This window comes from Jatropha curcas, unplaced genomic scaffold (genome assembly GCF_041381405.1).
Source record: "Jatropha curcas cultivar XTBG-Jc1 unplaced genomic scaffold, XTBG_Jcur_1.0 HiC_scaffold_94_pilon, whole genome shotgun sequence".
Lineage (NCBI taxonomy): Eukaryota > Viridiplantae > Streptophyta > Magnoliopsida > Malpighiales > Euphorbiaceae > Jatropha > Jatropha curcas.
This window is the reverse complement of record NW_028322352.1, coordinates 1949-7978: the sequence shown is the minus strand read 5'-3', so window position 1 is coordinate 7978 and position 6030 is coordinate 1949. Positions and strand designations below refer to the sequence as shown.

Here is a 6030-nt window from a genome sequence, read left to right as displayed (position 1 = left end):
TAGATTTAAATCAAAATAATTTTGAGATATTAGATATATCTAATATATATATATATATACATATATTTTGTCACGACCATTTCCATAGACCGGACCGGCACTAGGACCTGGGTGGGTTTAAAGCCCCCGAAACCCGTAGTAAGCCTGTATTATCTAAAAACTCGCATTCTATTCACAATTGTGGATTCAGGCCCAATAATTTATTTCACAAATATATCCAAAGTACAATTCATATAATAAATGTCTATACTCAATTTATTCATTTACAACCAAGTTAGAATACAATTGCGAAACTCTACTCCATAATTCACTAACCTTTGCATTTACGTATTCAATACAATGATTATTACTCCTATCGACCCGTATCTCGTTCGTTCGATTGGACTCCAGGATTCTTCTTTCCATCTACTACCAGGGGAGATTGGAGGGGGGGTGAGTACTAAACTCAGTGAGTAGGATTAGATAACCCTCTCACCCCACACAATCACACAAATGCTAACATATATATATATTGTTTCTATGTGTTCACCCGTTTAGTTATTTGATCATGCAGTTTCACACAAATGGCAATACAACAGCAATCACAATTATTATCACCTTCATATAATCATATCACGTGGAAATTAGTCAATGGAGTCACCTAAACCCGATGAGCCGTCCTCACACATGGCCCATCACTCACATGTGCACCAGGGAGCCAATCTCCCATTCTGGCTGGCCGGTATAATCCTCACACGACAGGTCCTCTCATTATTTTGCCAATCTCTCTCTTTTCTTTTTCTCTTTATATATATATATATATATATATATATATATACCAACAGGAGGCAACTTGGTCGTCTCCATCAAATAGAGATCCTCAGGCACTCAAAACAGGAGGCCACCCTGCGAGCTGCGATCAGATCTAAATTATCAGGTGCGCCTAAATAAAGAAGCCAACCTGGTAATGGTAACGGTAACGGTAACGGTAGGTGCACATGGGGGCGCCGATCTCCCATTTACCCGGCTAATCATAATTAGGATCCATATAACGGTAACGGTCTCACAAACCCATGGTGACCCACTTCATCCCAATTCCACACAAACAAGGCGCAACAATATCACATTCACAGATAATCAAGCAATATTTAATATCAACAAATAGTGCATCACAATATGGCAATAATGCATGATAACATTTAGCCGTGAATGCATGAATGCAGTCGGATGAGGCGAATTATCTAACACTACTCACAGTTCTTGTTGTCCTTAAAAGGACTGCCTTTCTTATTGTGCGCTTCCAGTCTTTGTCTTCCCATTCCGACACTTTATAAGTATCTATATAATAAGAAAATTCTAAATAAGAATTCTAATTTGGGAAGCAGTTTACATTCATTATTTGTTTTCGTTACCCGTCGGTTCATTAACTTATCAAACTAAAATGTATATCTATAGTGTTTCTTTATTTGATTTATTATTATTATTAATGATAAATATTGATCATATTATTCATAACTAAAATATATAATTTATTAAACTATATATAAATTCACTATTCTTGTTTATTTATTTATTTGTTTATATCAAAATTAATGTAATTAATCATACTTAACGATATTACGAAAATCTTTGTTATCCATTAACTACCTTGAAGTCCGATTCTATAATCGATGTTCATATACTTCACTTATCTATATCTAAATTCATAATCTCCAATTTTTACTAATTCAATTAACCTTATATTCAATTAATTAATTAATTCAAGTTTTGAAATTTATACCAAAAATAAGCAACTAGGCCTTACAATGTACCGATCAAAAATCGGATTTGATTTTCGTGATCCGCCCGAAAAGGAGATCATTCTGCCTCTCGGAGTCCTCGCCGGACCGCCACCGTTGATGCCGTGCAAGGTGGCCGGAAACATCAAACCGCCCAGAAATTCACAACAATCACACCACTCGACTCAAAATTCACCAAGGATTCCATTTCTAGTGTTAATTTAGTGAGATCGGTCCTCTAATAGGCTGGATCGGGCCCGACAGTTGCTTGGTGTCGGGCGTTAATGGTGGTTTTGCCACTCAAGCTTTGTAGTCAGAATTAGCGGAGGAAAAACACTCACAAGGTGAAGGTGACTCGATCGACGCCTATCCCTTGCACTGACGTCGCCGAAATTGCCCGATCTCGCCCGAGGAGCTGCTGCGTCGCTAAGAAGGAGAGGAGACCATGTTCACGCTATTGGAGGTCCGATCGAAGTGAGAGAAGGCTGGAAAATGGGTCAGCGACTCCAGGGAAGTCGATCGCCCCTCCTGCTCGCTGAATGGTGGCCGGAAACGAGAAGGAGACGGATGAGGGAGGGGGTGCACGACTGGAGAAGAAGAAGGAGAGAAGAAAAGAAAAGAAAGAAAGTATGTCGGTTTCTAGATCATTCCGGTTCAATTTGAACCGGTTTGGTCTGATTCAATGATTTGGCTCGATTCTTGCTCGGTTTGTAGGTTTTTCACTTGGTTTTCGGGTTATTCTTGTGATTTTCAAAAATCAATTTAATTCCCCGGTCCAGATTGATTTATTTTGATTGTTTTAGTAATGATATTTGATCTTAAGATAATTAATAAATTAATCACTGGTGTTTCATATTATTTCTTGAAAATTTTAATTGTTCTCAAATCGAAAATTTCCAAATAATCTATTTTGGGCTTGGGCTCAATTCGATAATTTGGGCTCGAATTGAGACCATATTACATTTGCAGCCCACGCAGCCAAAATTTACGATTTTTAATTTAATAAAAATTCAAAAGTTTTAAAAATAAAAATTCGGGGTATAATATATATATATATATATATATATATATATATATATATATATAATATATATATATATATAGATATATATATCTTTATATATATATTAGATATAGATATCAGATATCTAATATATCTAATATAGATATCCATATTATATATATATATCTTATTAGATAGCAGAGGTACCTAAGGATCCAAACACACAACTCATTCTCTATCTCAGATTCATACATGGTGTCAAGGACAGACCACAGGCTCATTCATAGACAAAGCTATATGGAGTTTCAAACAAGTTCCAAAAATTAAGGTTTTCTTATGGAAACTTTTCCACAGAAGTCTAGTTGTGCCTGACAATTTACGGAAGATAGGGTTCCACCTACCCACCCAATGCCCTTTTTGCAAGAAAGACGAAGCTACCAATAACCATATGTTTTATCATGTACAAAAGTTATAGCAATATGGTTCTTCTTTGCTGATATTTTGGACTTGCAGATAATACCAGCTAATAACTATCACCAGCTATGCATGCTATGGTGGCTACAAGCAGGGGAGAAAGACATTGTCAAAATCATAAGGGGTGTGCTACCAGGAATTATTACTTGGCTCATATGGAAAACATATAACAACATCACTCATGGTGAGGAACAATTCAATCAGAACAGGCTGATACAGGAAATTACATGGATGACTTACCATTGGGCAATGACTCTTGAGCATTCCCGACTAGCCCAAAATCACGACAGACTAATTCTTGCAAAGCTTACTCCCCAATATCACCTACACATTTCGGATAGAATTATTAGAGTCAGTTGGGTACCACCAGACAAAAATAAACTTAAAATCAATACAGATGGAGTGATGGGAAGAAATGGAGGGGTTGGCGCTGCGATCGTTAGGGATTACCAAGGAAGATTCATAGCTGGTCTATCTTTCAAAATTGACGCTTCACACTCGCTAGATTTGGAGACGGAAGCTACATTCAAGGAGCTCTCTGGGCAATTAACCTAGGTGAAAATCAATGCTTGGAGACTGACTCTATGGATTTGAAGAAACGGACTGAAATGGCGAATGATAACTGGGTCTTCAAAAAATTGCTGGTGGAGCATCACATTCACATTCAACATATTTTTAGAGAAGGGAACCAAGCTGCACACCATTTAGCTTCATTGTCTCTTAAACATAATTTGTACACAATTTTTATTACATTCTCAAGTTTGCCCAAACTAGTTAGGGGCTATTCTTACCGATGTATCTTCTCCTATTTTTCGATATCAATAAAATATATATTTCATATATATATATATATATCTATATATTATATATATATAATATATATATAATATATATATATATATATTATAATATATATTAGATCTATTATATTTAAATATATTAGATTTAAATCAAAATATTAGTTGAAAAATATTAGATTTCTATATATATAAATCTAATCATATATATATATATATATATATATATATATATATATATCTATAATCTAATATATTTAAATCTAATAGATCTAATATATATTAGATATATATCTAATAAAGATATATATATATATATATATATATAGATCGGAAAAAAATATCATTAAGGATTCCAATTTGATTAGTTGAAAATTATAAAGTAATTTAATTTTAATTAGTCGTACTAATTTTCTATTTACGTCAAATATATCGAATGAAATAAGAAATTATACTATATACTATATAAGGTATACATTAAGTATGCTTAGAATATAATATTTTGAAAAAAAAAATTAATTTTATTAGTTGAAAAAATAAAGATAATTTAATTTTGATTGGTAAATTGATTTCTATTTTAAATCTAAATTTATTGGATAAACTAAAAATTGTATTATATACTAAATAAGGTATATTAAATATGGTAAGATATAATATCTTTTATGATTTTAATTTTATTTTTTAAAAAATAAAGATAATTTAATTTTGTTTGGTTATATTATATTATAAGATATGTATTAAACATAAGATTCAAATATGTTTACTAATTGATAGAATAAATAATAAATCAGGGTAATGTGTAAATCTATTAAATGTATTTAATATAGACAACTATACTTAACATCACAAAATCAACGAAGAATTTGTAACGTTCGGTCAAAGGATGCATTGCAAAGGTCAAAGGAAGCATTTAAGATACCTAGAGAGTACTTGATAGCTTTTTCTCCGAGGACAATGGCTACTTTATCTGCTTTTATACTATAAAGAGAGAAAAAAAAAAAAATTATCAATACATTCTACTTCTAATCCATGGTCTAATTTATTTTCTCATTTATTTTTACTTCTATCAATTATTATTTTTAATGAATCTTGATCGATCATAATTACTTTATATAAGTAACTTATTTCTATAAAGAATAAATATAATTTGTTATTATATATTGAGGAATATGTTATAAGATTTATTGTTTGATATAAAATAAAAATAAATAATTATATTATATATAATATAAATTATAGTATACACATTAAAAGAATTTTTTCTAAAAAAAAAGCAACCGTAAAGCTAATTATATCCTCATATACATTATAAAAAAAGTAAAAAAAAAAATACAAAATTATAAACGATGCTCTATGAATTATTTTAATAGCTAATATTAATTTCTCATATTTTAGTGGTATAAATAGTTTATGGTATTATATTATATACGAAAAAATTAAGTTAATTACATTAAATTGATTGACAAAATAAGTTTATTTTCATGAAAATTTTTAGTTGTTAATTATGATAATGCTTTATTATAATATGTTCTTTCCTTTACAAAATATTAATTATTGAATTTTTTATTTTATTGTTTTATAAAATTTTCTTTTTCTATTTTGAAAATACTCTTAGTATATGTGAGACAGTAGAAGAATTTTTTTGTGTATATAGGAAATGAAAGGCATTCCCTTTATTGTCCATTGCCCAAACATTGCTATTTTTAGGCTACAACTAAAGGCACATCTAAAGCCTACGTTCTTAATCAAAAAAAGCAAAAGACGGTTTCTTTTTTAGATACAATATTTAAACCCATAATTTGGATATTTGGGTTATATAATGCAAGAAAACGATCTCAATTTTGTCATTTGCAATGCGATTTGAGGCAATCCAAACTATGAGGTTTTATATAAAGAATGAAAGCCGAATGCATAAATTTCGCTCTAAAATTTACGCGAGTCTCATCGTGGCACCCTCAAATTTGCAGGGGATTTTTATAATCTTATATTTCTATATTTC

General features: G+C 31.1%; 1 long non-coding RNA gene across 2 annotated transcripts; it reads right to left on the bottom strand.

Moving 5' to 3' along the window:
* Nucleotides 1-214: 214 nt before the first annotated feature.
* Nucleotides 215-2029, bottom strand: LOC149492152 (uncharacterized). Of its 2 annotated transcripts, none has more exons than XR_016319108.1 (3): nt 1784-2029; nt 1235-1317; nt 215-408 (listed from the first exon to the last, which is right to left on the bottom strand). It is a non-coding gene; the product is annotated as an uncharacterized LOC149492152 (long non-coding RNA). The 2 variants fall into 2 exon arrangements; XR_016319110.1 differs by having other exon boundaries at nt 215-405.
* Nucleotides 2030-6030: the final 4001 nt, after the last annotated feature.